Genomic DNA, 23895 nt, shown 5'->3' on the forward strand with positions numbered 1-23895 from the left:
AAGTCATGAGGATGTAATATAAAGCATGGTGTCGACAGTTACTAATACAGTACTGCATATTTGAAAGTTGCTAAGAGAGTAAATCTTAAAAGTTCTCATAACAAGAAAAAAATTTGTTGTAACTATGTATGGTGATGGATGTTAACTAGACTTATTGTGGTGATTATTTCATGATATATACAAATATCTAGTCATGTTATTGTATACCTGAAACTAATATTGCATGTCAATTATAGCTCCAAAAAAAAATCCCCTAATGAGCATTTTATTGAGTTCTTACTATAAACAAGACTCTGAAATCTTCAAAGGGTTTCCTTCTGTCATCTTGGCATTTCTCACCAAAATACATTTAATTTCAACTGCAAAATAGGAACATTTCACTCTATACTCACACCTTCTGATTTTTCCTAGTTAACAAGAGTTCTAGCTAAACCTGGAAGACTGAACACATTTTATCTGCAGTTCTCCCCATCCCTACACCAACTCACACTAAGATGAAAGTATGGCCAAAGGAAGGAAGGAAGGAAGAAAGAAAGAAAAAGAAAAGATATATTATGCAATAACATGGATGAATCTCAAAAGCACTATGCTAAGAAAAAAAAAAGCCAACACAAAGGCTACATACCATGATTCCATTTATATGAAATTGATTTATAGGAAACACAAAACCACAGGGACAGAAAACAGAACAATGGTTATTAACAGGCAGGGGCAGATGAGAGGGGACCGATTTGGGCTTTTTTCCCCCCTAACTCTAGTACTGAGATGTTCAAAAGGCATTCTGAAAGCAAAATCCCTGAGCTGCCCTAGGCAATGGCAGGACTGCCAGAACACATCAATAGCCTTGCCATAGACTCCTTGGAAACCATCAGTGTTCTCAATACACTGCTACTCTTTCCGCCACGTTTACTACAATGCTTTTGATAAGGACAGTCCATTTAGTTGTGTGAGTTGTTAGCAATCACATTGCTTTACAACTTTCCATAGGTGTATACATTAGAATTAATTTTATATTTCAAATTCTTTAACATCCTTTGCCATAGAGGTACCTCTAGGTGTTTCTAAATGAAAGTTAATAAATATGAGTCTAGAGAATAAAATAAGAATTTAGCACAGTCCAGGTTACATGTCCTTAGAGTCTAAAAGCCACCCCTGGATTTTCCCACCTCAGAGTCAGTGTGAGTTAAAGGTTAAGGTAAAGATCCAGGGTGTTCACAGACAAACACATAATCAGCTCATGAATCCTTTCCCTCACTTACTGAGGCAAATCAAAGTGTTCCTCCCATAAAATCTTTAGGGTTTCTACTGTCCTTTTATGATTTTCCTTTCCAGGCATGCTTTCAATGTTAATTTTTATACTTTATTTCACTGGATAAAATTTTGTGGAATAGACCCCACATCTCGTCTGGGATGATCCTACCCCCATTCTATAATTTCCAACTTTCATTTGAAAGATTTTTCTACAGAGCCCTTTCTACTTGCCCAGTATAAAAACAAGTAGATTCACTGGTGGGAAAGGGTTTTGCAATGAAGTATCCTTTCAATCTCACTGGACTAAAATGAATTGAGCACCAACACTTAAAATATGAAAATAAATCACTAGTACCTACGAGGAATCACAAAGCCCTTACACCTAGTCAACCAAATGACTTTCTTCTCGTAATCATTGAAATAACAATAGGGCTAGGATGGTCCACTAGTTGTATCAGTAATTTAGAAATTAAGCCACTTACAATGTCTTGGACAATCCAGGTTTGGGGATTAGTGGTTTTTTTCCTTTAGCCTACATATGTCTAATCCTAAGGGACAAAATTAAAGGCATGCTTGGCAGTGGACACAGAGAAGCTCAAAGAAGAATCTGATTATTTTTTAACCCCAGTAGATTCAGCTTCTGATTCTGATTTATTCTCTTTTTCTCTCTCCTTACAGCCTAGGCAGAATCAAGAGAAAAGACAATTCCGCAATAGCTACGATTTAGTTTAAGAGTCAAATAGGTAGAATAAAAATGTATTTAGCATACTCCTAAATAGGCCTGCCATGCTCCTGGCTTTATTTCAAGCCCTTTCTTGTTCACATGGCAGGATAATTTAATTAAGGGAAGGTGCTACAAAAAGAGAAGTTGAGAACTAAATTGCTGGCTAGGGATGGCTAAATCGAGAGTCAAGTGGTACCCTAGGCTTCCTGTTTTTCTGACTTCAAACTGTTTTCGGTAATTTTTCCTGACTACTCTGGCGCCCTCCGGTCTTTTTTAACTTTTCTGCTACTGGACTCTCAGTCCTCTTCCACCCATGACCCCTCCATTACACAATTCTAGGAGGCCTCCTTCCCTATGACAGCCTCGCTTTTATTATTTCTCTCTTCCACAAATGATTCTCAACGTCGAAGCTATTTCCCACAAGATCAATGGATGTCAGCTGGTTGTTTCACTTTAGGGAATTATAGCCAAGTACTCTAAACACACAAGGTAATGCTGTAAAGGAACGAGGGCAGTCCTTCCAATTCCCTCAATGCAATCATCAGAATGTCTGGGTCTCCCCAAAGTTCATGTGTTGAGCTCCTAAACCCTAAAAGTGATGGTGTTAGTAGGTGGGGCCTTCAGGAGATGCTTAGGTCATGAGAGTAGAGTCCTCATGAATGGGATTAGTGCCCCTATAAAAGAGGCTCTAGAGAGATCCCTCGCCCTCCCACCATGGGAGAATACAACAAGAAGTCTGGGACCCAGAAGAGGGCCCTCATCCAACCATGCCGGCACTCTGATCTGACTTCCACCCTCCAGAGCTATGAGCCATAAATTTCTCCCTGGTCTGTGGTGTTTTGTTACAGCAGCCTGAATGGACAAAGACACTTGGTAAACACGCACTGAGCATGTGCCCGACAATGATGATGCCACGGATGATGGAATAGAGATATATTAGACTGTCCTACCCTCGGGGAGCATGCAACCTAGCATGTCAGAGAGGCAAGTAAACAAGTAACTGTAGTACAGGGCAGCATTAAGTAAGGCTTCAAGAGCGAAGATTCAGCTAGAATCTACCGGGCTATAAAATGCCCAGCACAGTAGATGGCACAGCAGGGGGTGTAATAACTAATTCTGAGAATATCAGGGGAAAATGCCATAGAGGAAGAGGAATTTCATCAACAAAGTGGGACCTCGAAGTAAGAGTCACGCCAGGGGAGAAAGGGCAGAGGATGGGGGAGACAGGGGTGCTATTTGGAGAACACATATATTCCCATCAAAAAGAATTTCATAAAGAAAAGAATGGAGGGCAAGAAAATAAAAGGCATTTCCCAGGAATAGCAAGCAGTCTGGGAGGGTTGGAACATAAGGTGCACTGGAGGGCCGTGATCAGCACGGCTATAACTATGGGGTGATGTTGCATCAGGGAAGGTTGTGAATGCTGAGCTAACAAGTCTCTTTTCTCTGATCAGAAGAACTTGGTTTCATAAAAGCCACTACTCATTACTCATGCAATGACCAAAAAACTTTTGTTCAAGCCCACAGTAACTGGAATGAGCAAAATATGTAGTTTCTGAAATCATGCTATTACACTAAATAATACCTGTATACCTTATTAACAAAATAGAATTGTTTGGGGGCATGAAATTGAGGCAGAGTTTCCTGTTAAGTCATTCATTGACACAAACACATTCTTCAGAGCCACTTCTAGAAATCTAACAGGAGCCAGGAAGGAATACGCATGCTGGCCTTTGAGCAAAAGGAACATGCCATAGGAAAGGTTCAACATCCTGAGATGCTCTGCTAGTAAGAACACCATCTAAGGGCTTATGACAATTCTACAGATTAACAAGACTGGCTATGAAATTTGCAGGACGACTACAAAATGAAAATTCTAGACCCTCTGTTCAAGAACTAATAAGAATTTCAAGGCAGAGACAGCAGAGTATGAAATCATCCGTGGGGCCCTGTGGTTATGCACCCATGAAGCCGGTCTGATGGCCAACTCTAAATCTTAATGATCGTCCACTTGGTTTCCACAGGCTGCCTTGTGTAAAGCAGCCGTCCCATCCAAGTGTGAACTGCTGCCACGGATGTACCCCCAGGATTAACCCCATCCCCGCCAGTGTGCTTTCCTCTCAGCTTTGCTGGCAAGGGTGACTACACGAGAGCCTTTCTTAGAGAGGTGTGGGCTTTCTCATCTATTCTTATAATGCCAATCTTCTGTGCACTGAAAATAGGCCCTCTCTCTTTAATCTTTTATGTTTAAAAATTCCCCTCTTCAGAAAGTCATAAGTAGGAGGTAAGTTCTCAACCACATCCAGCGCTTAATCTTGAATTGATGCACTATTGGAGCTACTATTTCTGCAGAGCGTACACAGAGCTGCTAGTGCTGCTGAGAACAGTGATGGATAGTGGAGCACCCAGGTCCCGCGCCGGGAAACCGACCAGCGGTGACCCCACTGCTACGTGACCTCCTGGTTCTTTATGTTTTAGCCCTCTTCCTCAGCACATGAACATGTTCCCCAAAGGAAGGAGGAGGAGAAAAAGACTTCAGTCAGCCAATTTTGTTATTTGTTAATAGGGTTGGTAAGGAAAAAAATAAAATGATCACTTAAGAGTGTCTCTATTATCTGTGCACTTCATTTATTTTCCCTGACCTTCAATGGATAAATTGGTTCATCTCCATCAATAAGTTGGCTATGCTAGGCAATAAAATCATGGAGAAAAGACGTGTCTTTTTGAGTTGTGCTAGTCCATCATATACATAGTATTAACTGTCAATAGGAAAAACTGAAACAGATCATTTACTGTAGAAGTGAATTCTACTGACCTAATTGGTATGTATATTGCACTGAGCCTTATGCTTCATGCTTTTTTTTTTTTGAAAGATTTTATTTATTTATTTGACAGAGAGAGACACAGCGAGAGAGGGAACACAAGCAGGGGGAGTGGGAGAGGGAGAAGCAGGCTTCCCACTGAGCAGGGAGCCCGATGTGGGGCTCAATCCCAGGACCTGGGGATCATGACCCGAGCTGAAGGCAGACACTTAACAACTGAGCCACCCAGGCACCCCTGCTTCATGCTCTATTAAAAGAGTGTAAGTTTTTATATTGTTAGTGTATTATTATCACTGAAGAACCCCAGTGGCCTTCAACCTTATTTGGTTCAGAGTGTTAAGTGGGGTTAATTTGTTTAGACTTCGCCAGTTTCAGAACATCTAAAGTCAGATGAGCATTCCAGAAGTGCAATGCTCAACTGATCGGAATTAAACTCTTTGTATTACATTACTCCTATTTGTTTTAGTTAGAAAGGAATTATTTTGGTCTACTAACAATTTCCAAATTGTATATGTAGCTGAAGTTTGGCCCACAGTTTGTCTTTTGTTTCATTTTGCCTTTCTATTCTGTCTTTGAGAAGGCTATATACTACTGTCCTGTGAATATGACAAGGGTTTTCCTTTTTACATGCAGAGATATATCTAGTACCTGAGAACACAGCTTAATAGCATTAGCAGAAGCAGCTCAGCCAGAGGGGAACTGAACAACAGCTGAGTACAGTCTAATAATTTACACTGGGGAAAGCCCTTGGAATTCAGAGGCACACTGCCCAGCTGGAGAGACAAATCTAATCTCTGCTAATGATGTTCCTCCCTCTCTTTCCTATCAGGGCTGGGCTTTTTACACATGCGCACGTAATTATAGATGCACACTCAGAGTCCAGTGAAGCCAAACAACACAGCACCAGGATTAAATTACACAGTAAGACTTCCAGGCATCATCTGGCTTCTATATCCTGTCCAATAAATGCTGTCCATGGTTCACGTTGTAGAGCTCTTAAAGGTCTCAAGAGTTTAAAACCATATACAGCTAAATACTGAAATTCAAAAAGTGGTACATTTATGGTTTACTTGAGACCCAATAGAATAAGCATCTTAAATTGGTTAAAATAGGCAAATACATATTAGGAGACAGATACATGGACTTTGTCCTAAAAAGGACTTGAGACTGTTGACAAAAATGCACATAATACAAGAGGTAAATAGATAAAGGGAAAATAAGACTGAAGGGTAAAAAAAAAAAAATGCCAAAGTAAAACCAGTGAACAAAAATAATTTGTATGCTAACAACCATTAAAAAAGGTACAAATCTGGACCATAGCTTTCTATGGATCAAATGAAAGAGAAAGATACAATTAATTATTCAAGTAAGATAAAAACACACCAATTGTCCAGGAGAAGCAGTTTTTACTTGTACTAAGTCCTGTGAGGCCTTTCTTCCATGGATCCGCACAAAACGAGGAAGATAAAACAGCCTCAACAAATATAGTAGCATCTTTCCTAAGACAGTTTTCAGGGCCCCTCTCCCTACAAGATGAGATTCTCGGGTATTCCAGAACAGCAATGCTTACAGTAAGGGATTCCAAGCAAATAGTGCTTAGAAATTCTGATTTAATCCAGAAGGGCATGGACTACACCTTCTTCAGGAAATCCTCTCCTTATTTAGTATTATTATAGTATTATTTAATATTACTATTTAATAATAAACCATTATTAATCATGCTCAAGCTTTCAAAAAATCTGAGTAGCTGTTTTCTATTCTCTGGCAAGGACCTGGCAAGGAAATATTCTTGGTTTTCTTATAAGGGGTAGACCCATAAGCTTTAACAATCAACCAAGAAGAAAGAGCTGATGCCCTTCTATGAAAATTCAGGAATCTGACCCAAATCAGTGCCTTAAAAACCTCAGTTCTACATAGAATTAGGCCAAGAAAAATAAGCCTGACTGTGTGGTTATTTTTTATTATAACTCATAACATGCTTCACGCTCTGATGAAACTTTATTTTTTTTCAGTGTTTTTAGAAGTATTTTTATACAAAGCCCTTTGCAAATACCAACAATTATTTTTTAAAAAGAATGAAGCAATTCAATAGTTAATAGCTCTGCTGCTCTACTGAGTAAATGGGGAGGGGGGTGTGAGTCACCATCTGGGGCTATAAATTATAATCCTGCTACATGGTAATGGACAGAGGACTGATCCATGAAGCTCCCCTAGGAGAATCCATCTATCAGTGCAGCCATCCATAGAAGGGACTGAAGCAAAGGGCAGCTCCAGGTCCAGACAAGGGACTCTGCTGCAGCAGAAGGACACACAGCTGGCAGGTTTTCAAAAGCAACTCTCAGAAACCACCTCCCCCCTTCACCCGACCCCCACACCAAATTTCTGAATTCAGAAAATTATAGGGAGAGTTCTCCTACTTTAAATATTGGCAAATAAAGGGAAGTCAAGGATTTGAGAAGCTCTGGGCAAAAAAAAGTTCTCAAGTGAAAGAGACAAACAGTAGGTTCCGAGATGTTTCATCTACCTTTAGTGAACTTACAAATATGTCTCGAAAAGAAAAAGGTGACATTATATACCACAGAATGAAAACAACTGAGAGGAGCGCCTGGCTGCCTCAGTCATGTAGAATATGCAACTCTGACTCTTGATCTAGGGGTCATGAGTTCCAGCCCCACATTCAGTGTACAGATTACTTAAAAAATAATAATAAAATCTTAAAAAAAAAAAAAAAAAAGGAAAAGAATACTACTGAGAAGTTAACCTAGCAAGAAGCTTCACGATTTTGCATGAATATGCTTGTGGAAAGTTGCACACCCCCAAACAAGGTGCCCTAGTGGCTGATAATTCTCTTCTGCCTCTTACCTCAGCCTAAGGGTTTAGTTGCTTTGGACTATTTCCTCCAAATATGATAATTTCAAAAACGGTATAAGCAAGTAAAAAGAAGACTGAAGATAGGAATGATCCTAATAAGAAGGAAAACAGTGCAGAGAATCAAGTTTATAAAATTAATCAGAAAATTACAAGTGGAAAGAAAAACTTAGGATACTTTTTGAGGTCTTACATTAAACCTCAAAGGGCACCTGAGATCATTCTTAGAAAGAGAATACAAGTGGGGCGCCTGGGTGGCACAGTCGGTTAAGCGTCCAACTCTTGATTTTGGCTCAGGTCATGATCTCGGGGTCCTGGCACTGAGCCTCATGTGGGGCTCCACACTGTTATGTCTGAGCCTCGTTTGCCTTCAGTCCATCAGCTGCAATGGCCCACTTTGCCTCTTGTGGGCCAGGTTTGGTGCCGAGCCTGCTTAAGTTTCTCTCTCTCCCTCTCTCCCTGCTCTGGCTCTCTCTCGCACGCGTGTTCTCTCTCTAAAAAAAAGAGAGTAGGGGCACCTGGGTGGCTCAGTCGTTAAGCGTCTGCCTTCGGCTCAGGTCGTGATCCCAGGGTCCTGGGATCGAGCCCCACATCGGGCTCCCTGCTCCACGGGAAGCCTGCTTCTCCCTCTCCCACTCCCCCTGCTTGTGTTCCCTCTCTCACTGTGTCTCTGTCAAATAAATAAAAAAAATCTTAAAAAAAAAAAAAAAAAAGAAAGTACAAGTTAGAAGTGCTAAAACAACTGGTTTTTTTTTTTTTTTTTTCTATGTTGCTTAAATACCTAAAGCTTAGACCTATCACATCTTCTAAGATACTTACGGCCTTTTAGGGACCTTCTCACATTAGCTCTCACCACAGCTATCTGAGAAAGGCAGTCATCAGATTTACCACTGAAATCACGAGAGGGCATGGAAAAATTCTCATTTCTGTGAGGAAGGTGGTTGCTTATCTGATATCTTCTATTCAGCTCATTCATGGATTCAACAAATTCTTTGCTAATCCCCTAGGGTGCTGGCCCTGTCAAGCAATAACGAGGATGCAAAGATGAACAAGATGGTGGACTTCTGCTCTGGAGGAGCTTACAATCTATTAGAGGAGAAATATATAAATAAATGATTACTATGTAGCACGAGAAGCTCTCTCAGAAGAATAGGTACAAATTTTGAAGTTTGAAGAAGAGAAAATTGCTGTCCAGGATGAATAGGGAAGGGGTATAAAGAATATCAGCCCCCAAAAAATATCAGTCAGAGGAATGTGTGAAAGAAACCATGTGGTTATCTGGGGAGAGGCGAAAATGCCAGCAGGTAATGGAGGGTGGTGTTGAGAGATGAGAAGATAAGGCTGGAAAGGTAGATTAGAGGATTGCTTTTGTTGGGTTTTTTTTTTCTCCTATGGTCAAAGAAGCATGGAGAGGTGAAGGGAAGTGGTGTGATTAGATTTGAAAGATGATTCTGTTTAAGGGGAGAAGATGTATGGATGGATGCTAAAGTATGGGGAAAGCTACTATGGAGAGACTGGGAAGAATTTGAGAGTTATTTTGAAGACAGAATTGACAGGACATCGTGACTAGCTGGGTGTGATGGTCAGAGAGAGTTTTCTAGTGAGGAGGACTGGGTGTTACCACTAATCAAGACAGAAGATCCAGAAAAGGTGACAAGGTGAAAAACAAACTGAGGGTTCTAGAGGGGAGGGGCGTGGGAGGATGGGTTAGCCTGGTGATGGGTATTGAGGAGGGCACGTTCTGCATGGAGCACTGGGTGTTATGCACAAACAATGAATCATGGAACACTATATCTAAAACTAATGATGTAATGTATGGGGATTAACATAACAATAAAAAATTAAAAAAAAAAAAGAAGGTGGGAAATTCAATGAGAAGGTAACAAGTTAGGGTTTCCACTTTCACATATTCTATCAGGCAAAGCAGCAGGAAATGGAATAAGGAAGTAGCTAAACTGAAACTGGGACAAAGGGCTGCAAATACTGTTGGGGAGACAAACATGATAGAAAAGTTTCACGTAATTATTATACTCACATCAGGAGAGTCATACATTTTATGGACTCACTTCACCCTTAGCTTGGTGCCAAGGGTTATTTTATATTTTCCTTTCTTTCACAATCCTCCCCAATCTACCAAAAGCTCTTCACCATTGCCCACACCACACACCACATACACAAATAATCCCCTCTTACCCTTTCATAAATCCAAGGGTGTTCCTTTCTTCAAATCAGTCCTGTCTTCCATGAGCCACTTTCTGGGTCCCCTCAAAAAAACAGTGATGGGGGCACCTGGGTGGCTCAGTCGTTAAGCGTCTGCCTTCAGCTCAGGTCATGATCCTGGGGTCCTGGGATTGAGCCCCGCATTGGGCTCCCTGCTCAGCGGGAAGCCTGCTTCTCCCTCTCCCACTCCCCCTGCTCGTGTTCCCTCTCTCGCTGTGTCTCTCTCTGTCAAATAAATAAATAAAATCTTTAATAAAAAAAAAATCAGTGATGGCTAATGGGTACAACAGTGAACACAGATAACAAACTACTTTCATCATTAAGGTCAAGTCCATATACCCATTAGTTATTTACACCTTTATTGTTTCATTCCTTTATCTAAACTTCGAATAGAGCACATCTGAATAGAACACTACTTCTGAGTGCTAATGACCATCAACAATTAGGACCGTCTAATGTGGGCACCATTGTTCCAAAGGCCTTTCAGAGCAGCTACTATTTCTATGACTATCAGAGTATATTTGCATTGACCCTGAGAGTTTAGGTCCAAGAGAAAATGATTCTGATTCTGCATAAATCTGCAAGGGGTAGGAAGCATGACTGCACAAGCACAAGAAAAGACGTTAGTACTGCAATTCAACAAACATTTCCTGAGCGCCTGCTGAGTACTGGGTGCGTACTTAAAAGCCATGTGGGGATATAAAGATGTAAAGATGGCATCTTCTTTATCTTTTGGTATGCCTTAGATATTCCATAATGAAAACCAATGGTCCTTGCTCTTGAGAACCCAAGTCCCGTAGGGAAGATAGTCGCAAACACAAATGAAGGCAGGCCATAATAACTGCTTATGACGGAGGTGCAAAGTACAGTGGGATAATAAATAATAGATTCAGCTTTCTGCTTTGGGGAACAAGAGTCTGTTCATCTGTCTTCACAAGGATAAGAGACCAACAGTTTGAAATTTGGGGAGCAAATGTCTTTCTTGTTGATGCAACTGACAAGCCTTAATATTTTTGATCTATAACAGACAAGGAATTGAGGTTAGCCCGTTGGATGACAGGCCCAAAGCTGCTGCCAGGTCCTCCCTCTGAGGTCTTGGTTATTTCTTCGAACAGAGAGCACTGCTTGTCAGCGCTTTACTACAGCACACCAATTCCAATGTTCCTTCCCCCAAATCTGTCCACACGTCTCAGATCCCTGAGTCTATCGGTTTCTCCCATCATAGCCAATCAGTGTTCTGTCTTCCTCTTCACCACCCATCCCACATACAGGACAAGGGGTCATCCTAGAGCTTCCAGCAAGTAATTTCACAGGACAAAAAAAAAAAGGCTGCAGCTTCCCTTTAAATGCAGTCCTTCCAGAAGGCAGGAATAGGCCAGGCAACCTTTCAAAGTCCCCTTGGCATATGGGCAGGCTCTACTCCTGTCTTATCCTCATTGCCACTGACAGGCCTGGGACCAAAGCCTGACAGGAATAGAAAAAAGCCCCTGGCTCCAGTCCACTCCCCAAACCTCATGTGAGGCAGAAAAATGTGGTTTTGTGTCTTTTTTGGCCATGTGACTTCTTAGATATAAGAATCAGACTGATGACTTCTTCCCCCCCACCCACCCCCCCAAAAAAAAGGAAAGCAAAGAAAAAAGGTCCGGTTCAAAACAGTGAGTTTCTCATGAAGCTTTAAGGAGATGTTTGTACATAATTATAAGGAAAGATTTAGATTTTCTCCACCAAAATCAAAATAAATTTATCTATATTACAACATAAATATTGGCCATGCTAAAATATGCTGCATACTAAAGCATTTATATATTGTATAATAGCATTAATACTACTCAGCATTTATGACTTCAGTAATTTTGCAGTTTAATGATTTGGAAAGAAGCTACCAGGAATCAGGAGTCCCACCTGTGTCATAAATTAGTTGTTTAGCCTTGGGCAAGTCACCTAACCTCTATGGGCCTTAATATCCTCATCTGCAAATGGAAGGAATTGAACTAGAATGGTCTCTAAGATCCCTTTTAGCAAAAACAAAAACAAAAACAAAAAACCATTCTGTGAATATAAAGCATCAAAACAACCAACAATGCAAACGGATATATCAAAACTGATTCGCTCTCCCCATAACTGGAAATGTTCAATCTATTAGAGAAATTATAAGATTCCTGCTTTAGTAAAGAAGATTGAACCAAATGACCTCTCCTACGTCTTTCAGCTGTAAGATTCTCTCACGTTACAGATTACTTTTGGAGATTATAAAACAATTACAGAATAAGATTAATAGTAAAGGGGGGGGAGGAGAACACCATCTTCTAGGTACAGTACATGTTTGCTGTTACATTAACAGAGCAATGACAGGTATAGCAAGTCACTGTGTAGCTAATAGGGACTGTTTGTCTTGGGCCAGGTTGCTAGGTGGTGTAAATAACTCTGCAAACACAACACCCAGCAATGAAAAGTTCTAAATGCCTTCAGTCGCTCCAAAGTGAGCATATAGGATTTCATCACATAAAGCCTTCTGACTGCCAGTCAGAAATACTAAGGAAGGACAGAAAAGGATCACAATTGGCTCTCATTTGTCTGGGGGCATACAGACACTCCCTGCAGCGTGCTCCATTACCCTATGTTCTTAGGGACGTGCATCAAAAGAATGGCAAAAAATAGCAATAATCACTGCGTTATCTTACATTTATATATGGAGCTCAGTTTCCAAGGTAATGCCATATATTTAAATTTCCTTTGAGCCCCATAGGAGACCTGTGAGGTGAACAGAGCAGTTATTACTGACCCTTCTCCGAGGAAAACTGAGGCTTACCAGGGTTTAGTAACATTCCCCTTTCCCAATAGTGGGAAATGGATCAAATCCTCATTATATCACTTTCAACTCCTTGACATGCTTTTGTCACAAGAGGTCTGGCAGGATATATCTATCTGTTTATGATTTCAGTATATTTGCATATTTCAGGAAATGGCAGAGGCATAGAATATTCTTATGGAATTTGAGGAAATGATTTTTAAAAAGGAAACCAACAACAATCCTGAATTGTAATGGTATTTTCAAAGCTGAATTAGAAATAGATGTTAAGTGGCGCCTGGGTGGCTCAGTTGGTTAAGTGTCTGCCTTTGGCTCAGGTCATGCTCAGGTCCTGGGATTGAGCCCCGCCCACTGAGCAGGGAGCCTGCTTCTCCCTCTGCCCCTCGCCCCCCGTCCCAAATAATTAAAAATCATAAAAAAAAAAAAAAAAAGAAATAGATGTTAAATTCAAAATGCCTGTTGAATCTGAGAAATAAAGGGAATCAAAATGCTATAACTAACCAAACCCAATTTAAGTTGTAATATAGCAATGTGATTCTAGAAACATGTAATGGTAAAGGTTAGTATACTGGGAAGAAAGAAAAGCAAAGGATTTGAAATAGGTGGTAAACATACCAAGAAACAAATACTTTTCTACAGAAATTATATTTAAAAAAACTAAGTTTAGGTTGGACTAGAATTAAGCAAAGGATTTAAGTCCTAAATATATTCCATGTTAAAATAGAGGCAGATTTTGGTATAAAGTAAGCATCTAAAAGCTTTAAGCCTTAGAAGAAAAACATGCTAACATCTGTTAAGGCACCTACTATGCTTCTACTTTTTATATACTTTATCTCATTTAATCTTTTTGTCTTCATGGAGGTCAATATTATCACCATTTTATAGACAGAAAACTGAGGCTCTGAGAGGCCAAATAACTTGTCCAAGGTCACACAGTTAGTGGATGGCTTGTTAGGTCTATTTGATTTCTAGCTGGGTCCTTTTAGAAGGTTACCTCTCCCTAAAAAAGCATATCTAGGGGAGCCTGGGTGGTTCAGTCATTAAGTGTCTGCCTTCAGCTCAGGTCATGATCCCAGAGTCCTGGGATCAAGCCCCACATCGGGCTCCCTGCTCAGCGGGAAGCCTGCTTCTCCCTCTCCCATTCCCCCTGTTTGTATTCCTTCTCTCACTGTGTCTCTCTCTGTCAAATAAATAAATAAAATCTTTTTTAAAAAAAGCATATCTAAAATTTGCAGTTATATTTGTTTCCTGGAACCATAAGAAATTAAAAAATAAAGAAGCACCTTTTCATCTCTCCTAAAAATTGGTAGGCTGAAAATTCCATGAGGTTGTAACTTAACTCACTCATCCTAGTGACATGAGCTTTAGAGTCAGAAGAATTGGGTTTGAATCCTAGAATCCTTATATAAGCAGCTATATGATGTCGAGTAAGCCCTCAAGTTCTTCAGGCTGTAATCCAATATGTTAGTCTTTCATTCTATCTATTTATGAAATATCATTACTGGATGTTATGGTAGACATCACAGGGACAAAAAAAGATACATAAGACTTTCTCTGTCCTCAGAGTTTATTTGCATTAAATCGATTTAGTTAAGTCAAAATCACTTTCTACATTCTTAACACCATTCTTTTAGACTTCTACTCCAAGCAAGGAGGTACGGAGAGGCAAGTGCCCAGAGGGACATAAGATAAAGGAAGAGTTCTAACGTGGACGCTACAGATCAGAGGACTACTGGGAATAATTCTTCAAACCTTATAGCCAGCTAATCCCACCCTGCATCACATTCCTGTTCTCCTTTGTTACTGCCCAAGATGTAAGTAAGCAACTCCAGCTGAGAGTCTCAACCCTGTACTTTTCTGTGCATCCTCTTCCCTGACCCAATCTCCCACTCTCTCTTCCCTCTGAAACTTTCCCATTGGCCCCTCTTGTTCCATTTTCAACTTCTTGGCTGCATGCTCTCTCAACTTCCTTGAATGAATGAAACGGCATAGTTGACTTTTCTCTTTTCCTCTTCACTTACCATCACCACGTCTAACTAATCATCAAAGTCCTGTAGATATTTTCTTGTCAGGGAAAATTGTCAAAGACTTTGAAATGGGCAAAAATACTACCGGGTATCCTTGCCTAAGGCACCACTCCCAGTTTACAGGAGACTTTTCTTGGCTTTGAGATATTTACAGCCAAAAATTGTAGCAAACATCTAGTAATGCAACTGATTCTTGTCCATAGGAATGTAAATGAATCATGTCTGGTGGAATGCAGTGGATTATTAATGCTCTGTGGATACTGATTGGTTTTGCCCCTAGTTACACATTCATTTTGGCACGCCATCATTCCTTATTGTCTATGTATATACGTGCTCTTGGAATTTTCCTTCTAGCATCTTACTGGTTCCCTCATTAATTAATGAGTTAAGTACAATATTTGACACACATTCATTTTATATGTATATAAATCATTATTTTACCCCCGTTAAAAAAGTATCCTTTAACATTCTGAATATCTCTTTAAATTTATGCACTTCTTTCCATCGCAATAACCCTTCCTAGCACAGCTCATCTTCACTGTTGCCTAGATTATTTTAACAATCCCCTAATTGTAGCCTTGTCTCTAGTCTCTCCATCCTATTCCATTCTCTCCATAGCCAGAGTGCTTTTTCTAGCATGTAATTCTGAACATACAACTTAACTTTGTAAAATCTCCTGCTCCTAGAATCAAGTCCAACCCTCTTGGCATGATTTGCTTCTCTAGCCTCATGTTTGGGATACAGCCCTGCAATTCACATTTCAGTTCTCGGAATTCACTGCCCTCTCTCTTCTGGGCACTTGTAGTCCCCTTTGCATGGTATTACAATGGTATTACAATGGTATCACTCAAGTCTGGGTGAGATGCCCCACTTACGTCCTCCTCTAGCAGCCTATACTCATTGACCCCTTGACCCCCTCCCCCCACAACACATATTTCTCTACTATAATGACTCTTTGACTAGCTCCCCTATTAGACTGTAAGTTCTGTGAAGGCAGGAGCCATAGCTGGGTTGTTCACCACTATATCCCAGCACATGATACAGCATCCAGCACATAGTTGTCATTCAAGAACATATGCTGAAAGCTGTGTTCTCCACAGGGTCCCAGGATAATAACAGGAACTTTCCTATACAAATCCTTCTGTGACCCACCCCACCCCTCCCCCACACAAAAAGCATAGGTTACACTCAAATAGAATGCGTGTACTTCAGTTTTAGGCTTTTATTTTATGGAGTCAGAGTGAAATATTCAACTCATTTGCTTTTTAAATCGTGAACAGTTCCATAAAATGGCCATTCCTAGGAGAGATGAAAGACAGTTTTTACTTTCTCTATGGCAAGAAAAAGGGAATGGGAGAAGAAAAAAAGCATGAGGAAGGAAAGAGAAGGCCAGAATCACGTGAAATGACCACAGCACACACGCTCAGCCTTTTGTCAAACACTCATTAGGTTCTATAATGACCCTCATTATATCCATGGGGGGAAACTTAGAAGTGTTCAGTAATTTAAACGGCATAGATAGCTAATAGATGGGACTGCCACGACTCACCTCTCTGACTTCAGAAGCCAAGCTATTAATCACGTTGAAAGAGTGGAAAACAGAAGTTAGAAAAACTATGTTTAGGCAAGATAAATTATTGACAAAGCTTGGTTTCAGTAGTACCTACCAAGTACTTGGTTTACCTTTGCTAGGGGTTTGCAATTCTAGATTTCTCTTTGATATTCACATGTAACTTGGAACAATTTTGAGTGATTTAACACAAAGAACATACTCTCTTACACTAATGTTAGTAAGGTCTTTCTTAAGAAGGCCAATTCCTTGGGGCGCCTGGGTGGCTCAGTCGTTGGGCATCTGCCTTCGGCTCAGGTCATGATCCCAGGGTCCTGGGATCGAGCCCCGCATCAAGCCCCACATCAGGCTCCCTGCTCGGTGGGAAGCCTGCTTCTCCCTCTCCCACTCCCCCTGCTTGTGTTCCCTCTCTCCCTGTGTCTCTCTCTGTCAAATAAATAAAAATCTTTAAAAAAAAAAAAAAAAGATGGCCAATTCCTTACCCAGAGTGTGTTGCCTCTGTCTCTAAAGGAGGCGAAAAGGTGGTCCCTCTTACTATCTTATAACTCTGAAAGTACTAGTAAGACACACATTTTAGAGTGTAACATTATAAAAGCAAATTAATGGTATTACAAAAACTCGAGAAATAGAGAAAAAAATAATTCTATCACCTTAACTCAAAAAATTTTGGCATACTTCCTTCAATTTTTTACTTGAAAAAATCGTAAACGTAACTCTGTGCTACTCTTGAAATTTTGACTCCAGTCTCTTTTCTCTTACCAAAACATCATACACATTTTTCATTTGCGCAGATTACATCATCCTCATTTTAAAATGGCAGCATATATTCTATTAATTGGCTATTAACTATAGTTGACTCTGGTTATTTTTCTTGTTCCATAAAGTCACTGCGAACAGTGGATTAGTGGATCCTGAACCACACAGCTCCTAGGAGAAATACGGGGGTAGGTTTCTGGTCACAACATTTTGTCAGCTGATCAATACATAACCTTGTTTTATGTGTGTTTCTATTTAAAGACACTTTACTTGATATACATTGTTGATTCATTAATGCTGAATTCATGGCCAATGGCACAGTAATCATGCCTCAACGAAGCATATTTTCTCTGTAAGGCATATCACAGCCTTCTTGCACCTAGGAATACTGGGCAACACTTCAGCACTATGCTTGGGGCTATTTTAAACAGCAAAATCACCAACAAAAAGCACAAAAATGAAAAACACAGCACCAAATCGACTTAAAAAAAAAAAAGATTTATTTGTTTACTTGAGAGAGAGAGAGCATGGAGGGACAGTGGGAGAAGGAGAGAAGCAGACTCCCCGCTGAGCAGGGAGCCTAGGGCTTGATCCCAAGCCCCTGAGATCATGACCTGAGCCAAAATCAAGAGTTGGTGCTTAACCAACTGAGCCACCCGGGCGCCCCACGAAATTGACTTTGAGAAGGCACTTGTTTACAGTATGAATGTTGAAACATGAAGGGAGAGAGCATCACCTTGCTCCATCTGAACTGGGAGTGTGTATTTCAGGCAACTCAAATTTTTCTCTGTTTTGCACATGTCTGTCTGTGAATGACTGTAAAAGCACCCCAAGTATTGATTTGGGGGTTAAAAATAAATTTTAGTGAGTAGGTGAATTAACAAATACACAATCTGCAAATAGTATCAACTGTATTTTCCTACTATTGAACAGTTGGGCTATTTTTCCTATTAAAATAATACTATGATTAAATCTTTAGGCCTCAAACTTCCTCCTCTTTTAGGAGTATTTCCTTAGGAACTACTGGGATAGTTACAATTTTGGCAAAGCCTACTCAGTGCAGTTCTTGGAACGGCTCATGTCGAGATTCTTCAGATCCTCACTACTTTCAAAGTGTGGTCCAAGGACTACTGACATCAGCATCACCAGCATTAGAAATGCTGACAAAAATCACCCAAGACAAAGTGAATCAGAATCTGGTTTTTAACAAAATCCAAGGTGATTCCCTCGCACACGAGCAGTCTGACAAGACCCACTATACACCAAGGATTCTCACACTTGAGTACTCAACAGCATCACCCAGCCTGCTTGTTTAGACACAGCTGCCTGGGCACCCCCATCCCCAGCATCTGATTCAGAACATCTGGGGAGTGGCCTGAGAATCTGCATTTCTAACAAGTTCCCAGGTGATACTGATGGTCCTGGTTCTAGGACCACACTTTGAGAACCACTGTGTAAGCTGCTTCATGAGTAGGTCTCTTGCAGGATTTAAACTTGCAGTTTTTAAACCGGTAATACGTCTTTTTTGCAGGGAGGGCGGGAAGGGTGGGAAAATAATCGATACATAGCTCATCAAAAGAAATGCACACCAGGGGCACCTGGGAGGCTCAGTCAGTTGAGCGTCTGCCTTAGGCTCAGGTCATGATCTCAGGGTCCTGGGATCGAGCCCCGCATCAGGCTCTCTGCTCAGCTGCAAGTCTGCTTCTCCCTCTCCCTCTGCCATCTCTCTCTCTCATAAATAAATAATATCTTAAAAAAAAAGAAAGAAAGAAAGAAAGAAATCCACACCAGGTTTTGTGGAGGCGAGCTAGCTAGCCAGGATGGTTAGACCTAGTCATGGTTGGTGGGGGGAGGCCAATATGGTTGGGTCAACTGAGAAATAGAAATAAAGAAAAAAAATTGTTTTTTTTCTCTTGTTATTTGGTACTTTATACAAAATCTAATATTAAAGTATCTGAAAAAAACTTATTGAGTAGTTTTTCACAAACCATATTTTATGAATTATATACAAAATAGGATAATCTGAAGAATCTGCTTGGTAAAAAGTGTCAAAGAATTTTTTTTTTTTTTTACTTTTTTAGTTTCCTGTGACAATACATAGTAATGAAAGGATAAGTCCCCAAACCAGGCCCACAAGCTTAGTTTGCTTTGGCAAATCCTTAGCTGCAACCACCCAGGAATAAGCCAGAAGAGATTTGTCTTAGAAAATGGAAGCCCTGAGACTACAGTTTCCTCATTCTGAGCCTTCAGGTCAATCCCCATGCATAATTGTTCTCTGGCATAAAGACATCTCTGGGTACAAGCCATATGCATCTCAGGTAAATCACAATTACCATTTCACATTGCTCTTGAGCTTGGCGAAGATTTAATGAAGTATAGTCAGTCTCCTGGATAGGTACTCCCTTGGAGTGACTCCCTTTCCCTTACCCTAGGGGACCTTCTTGCTCTGCATTAATAATGAGGTTCTCTTGGTCATTCCTTTTCCCTTTCCAGACTTGGTCCAAGGCTTTTAGAATCTGGGTGGCTAGTTGTTCTTTGGTTTTTAAAACCATGCCACAGCCTTTTTAATAGTTAGCAGGAAAAAGACGGAGGCCATTTATAAGACCATCTGTGGCAAAAGCAGTTTGACTCTAACAAAAGCCAGTATCAAAGGTGTAAGGTTCAGTTAAAGGAAGCCCTTATCAGTGTAGATAACCTTGTGATCAAAGGAGAACCGGTGATGGGGAGTGAGTACTGTTTCAGTGTTACGATATTTTCTCCAATCAGGGCTTCTGCCATAATAGAAAACATAAAGGATTATGTGATTGTTTCTCTTTCTCGAAGAAATCTACTCTGGTCTCCAGGTCTCTGAGAATACTTAAAGGTTAGATTAAAGCCTGGCTTTGATCATTAACATAAGCAGTATAAAGCAAATGTTCAGTTATTTTTGATTAGGCAAACAGATGGAAGGGGTTCTGTTCAAAAATGGCCAGAAACAGGAGGAGGAAGATGGGGGGTGGGGTGGGGAGTGGGAGAACCTGGCAAAGGAGTACAGTTTCTTTTCACATTGGCTCTTGAGCCCTAGCTGCTGCAATATCAGGTGGGTATCTCCCAGGAGTTTCTATGCTTAGCAAAGGTTTTAAATGAGTCTGTACTTTTAGGCCTAGAGAGTAGTGACTGAAAATATCCAAAGGTATGTTGCATCTGTTTCTTCTTAGTGTGCATATGTATTTGAATTTGTTCTGTGAGAGGAAATAATTGGTGAGTAATTAGTAAAATGTTTAATCTCACTTTAATCAAAAGATTATCTTCCCTGGAAAAAGCAACCATGGCTTTGTATTTTGGTGGGCTTGATCTCACTAGTCTCAATTATCTGTGGTTACCTGCGCCTCCGGAGAGCCTCATGCGTCCCATCAGAGGCAGACAGGACAGCTACCACGAATGCAGGCACAGTGCCTCGGGGTAATAAGAAGCCTCGGTGGGCTTATTTTGCAAATTGAGCCCTCTTTAGTAATAGCAACTGTGACAGGCCTCTTTAGGACTCTAAATGAGTCTTTTTTTTTTTTCCTCCATTCTGGCTCCCAAATCCATTGTCTTTGATTTAAGATGGAAACTGCTCTCCTCACTGCCACCTGCCCATGGTGAACCATCAGCCCAACCACAGGCTCCCTGGGCTCTGTCTCCCCACCCCCCACCCCTTTCTTTTTTCTGTCACCTTTCTCCAGTCCTTTGTCTTTGACTATTTCCTAAGCCTTTTTTCTACTTCTCTGGCCTTTTTGGAATTTAGAGTTTCACTAAAATGTCCTCCTAGTACTGCTCAACTATTACCCCAGCCCAGGAATTCAGTACAAATTAGCAGATTGAAGACAATTACCATCTGTCATTGGGAAATCCTACATCGTTTTTCCCTAATTTTTAAACAACTAAAATTGCACATTTACTACACCTTCTCTGTAATACATGATTGCGTTTTGCAAGATGGTTTTACCACACTGGTACACGCACAAGTATTATTACCAAATGGAACCCACCATCTGAAATTATTATAGCTGTTAGGACTAGACATGAGGCCTCTCTGCTTGACTATTATACAAATGAAAAAGAATACAAGAAAAATTCTAGACTGATGAAATGAACACTAAAATGGAAAGGATGTTTTCTGTTTTGTAATTTTTACAATTTATCTTTTTCCTTGACAAAATCTGCAAACTCAAAACACCAATCCATCAACCAACTTGTTATTCGGACAATTCCGGGAAGAATAATTTTCAAAAGCTGGCAAATCTCATACAAAATACCAAAATCTTATTTTTTTCACAAAAATCTTATTTTTTTCAAAGACTGGTTGTACCATTTATGGATTTAGTGGTTCTCATTTTCTTATTTAATATAGTCTTTCACCCTTCATCATGCTTCAGCCTGATTTAAAGAATGATAGGAGGTAGTGAGAGATGGACAGAAGCAGCCGGTGTGATCACTTTGCGGGGCTCCATGACCTGGGATCATGACCTGAGCTGAAGGCAGACACTTAACCAACTGAGCCACCCAGGCACCCTGAATTTTGCTTCTTAAGAGCACTAAAAAAGGTCAGATCAAGGAAAGGCTGTAACACACAACCAAACTAAGGTTATTAGATTATCTGTTGCCATATTCCCTATTAGCCCAGACCACCAAATCACCAGTCTAATGGAAGCTCTCTCTTGACCACAAAGAATAATGGCCAAGACAAGTGACCTTTATATGGTCCTGCCTAAAGGTGGCAAGGTCAGATCTCATCAGGATTCTATTTCCTGCTTATGAGGAAGTCCGTGGGCAAATCTCAAAGTGACTTAATCTTTCTGTGTCTCACCCAGATATCTCCATCTGAAACACTCATGACATTTTCCCCTCCTCCTCAGCTGTAGCAGTATCCCAATGGAGGCTAAACTTCTAGAAAAGTACTATGAAAGAACTGGAGTAAAAGTAGATTTTAACCAGATTGTCTTAGAAGTTGTCACTTGTCTGTTTGATGTTGGTAATAATGAGATTCCAAGAATGTCACAATGTTAGAGTTAGAAAGGACATTTGAGATCACTAAAAAAAGTCTTCATCTCATATTTTGAAATGAAAGCTGAAGACAAATTTTAAAGAATTTGAGAGAATTGTCTTGCCAAGGATGATCTGATATGGCTACAGAGGTACTTACTGCCTTAGTCCGATTCTTTTTCCATTGCATCTTTGTGCCTTATAAAGCAGGCAAATAGAAAGCACATTGATTTTATCCATTTTAAGTAATCTTTAAGATAAAGAAAGAAGGTAGGTATATGGTTGCATAAAAGAACCTCATTATTAAAAACTTTACAAAGGTTCGATTCATCCTCTGTTCACTGTGGTGCATGCGAATCTTCTGCTAAAGCGTAATAAGCAAAAGATATTTAAGCCTACACTGGTGGTTCTTTGCTTGCTTCATCTGAGAACTAGAACACATCCTCCTCATTGACTATCACTCACCATGCAGCAATTCTCGGTGGTGACATTATGAAAGGACATTCCCCCAGCCCCCCCCCCCACACACACATCCACCCCATACCCCCCACACACACACACATCCACCCCCAAACTTAGAAGGATTTATCCTAATAGGGCAGCAAGCAAAATTTGAAAAAGTTTCCCAAATACCACCTCTGCTCTGGCCTCTACCCAGCAGAACAATCATTAATCAAAAAAAAAAGGGGGGGGTTCTCTACAATAAACAAATGTAGACCAAAAGGAAAGTGTCTACTCTGTGCCAGACATAGGCTATAAAGTGATGAACAAACAGTGAATACTAAATATTCACTCTGAGTTTTAGTCTTAGAGCAGCTCTCTTTGTATACCCATTGTGCCTGATTTGTCAACCACTGACCCCTGGGTTTTATAGTTCCTTAAGCTCTCTGAATCTCTCTGAATCTATATCCGCAAATACAGCATACAATGAAAAGTCCCTTTCTTAAATTTTAATTTATTTTAATTTAATTATTGTTTAAGTAGGCTCCACACCCAACACGGGCTTTGAACTTACGACGCTAAGATCAACAGCCGCATGCTCTACTGATTGAACCAGCCAGGCACCCTGAAAAATTTCCTTTTTGACTTTACCCCACCCCCAGCACACTTTATTCATCCCCCACCTTTACGCTTCTCTTTAACATTTACCACTGCCTAAACTAATTTACTTCATTGTTTGTCTTCCCCAATAAAATAAGCCCCCAAGAGGGCAAGAATTTTTGTTTTTTTCCCCTACTGCTGTGTACTCAGTACCTAGAACACATACTAAATGCTCAATATTTGTTGATTAAAAGAATGTCAACACTTCGACACCTACAAGTTCTATTTGATACATCCTCTTTCCCAGGACAGTCTCCCCACTATCCCCTTCAATCATTCTCTCATCCCTAGTATACTGCTCCTCTGTCCTCTTAGGATTTTTCCTGCTGGCTATATCTAGGTATAGTGTAGTTAGCATGGGCTCCATGATTAACTGTCACATGACAATCTTCATTTACACACACCCTCTTATCTTCCACCGCACCTGCTGAACCAACACTTAACCCTATATTACCCCCACCATCCAACTTATCTTACTCCATTGTCCAGTCCAGAGCACTGCAAGAGAAGACCTTAGAGTCATGCTAGACCGAACCAATAACAAGTCAAGGTAGGCTTCAATGTTCAAAATCCACGGTATACAGAAGAAAGAGAATGGGGTGAAGAATTAGACCTGGATTTGAGAATTGGGTACAGGTGCACTGCCTCGTGTCTTTGCTGAGTCAGCAACCTTCCTGAGCCTGTTTTTTCATCTGTACAATGGGGGTAGTGTACCTACTTCATACCACGAGGATTATATTTTA

The 23895-nt window shown here is 40.4% G+C and overlaps 1 protein-coding gene across 13 annotated transcripts in view; it reads right to left on the bottom strand.

The window, feature by feature from the left end:
• The window catches only part of MAP3K13 (mitogen-activated protein kinase kinase kinase 13), a 165235-nt gene that overhangs the window by 64204 nt on the left and 77136 nt on the right, over positions 1–23895 (bottom strand). The window contains exon 1 of one of the 13 annotated variants that reach the window (XM_032406990.1): positions 9859–9987. The exons of the other annotated variants lie outside the window; for them this stretch is intronic. The gene's annotated coding sequence lies outside the window, so the exon portion shown is untranslated. Of the gene's footprint in view, positions 1–9858; positions 9988–23895 lie in introns of those variants that run through there. 13 annotated transcript variants of the gene reach the window in all.

The sequence above is a fragment of the Phoca vitulina genome, unplaced genomic scaffold (genome assembly GCF_004348235.1).
Source record: "Phoca vitulina isolate PV1807 unplaced genomic scaffold, GSC_HSeal_1.0 scaffold8, whole genome shotgun sequence".
Taxonomy (NCBI): Eukaryota; Metazoa; Chordata; class Mammalia; order Carnivora; family Phocidae; genus Phoca; species Phoca vitulina.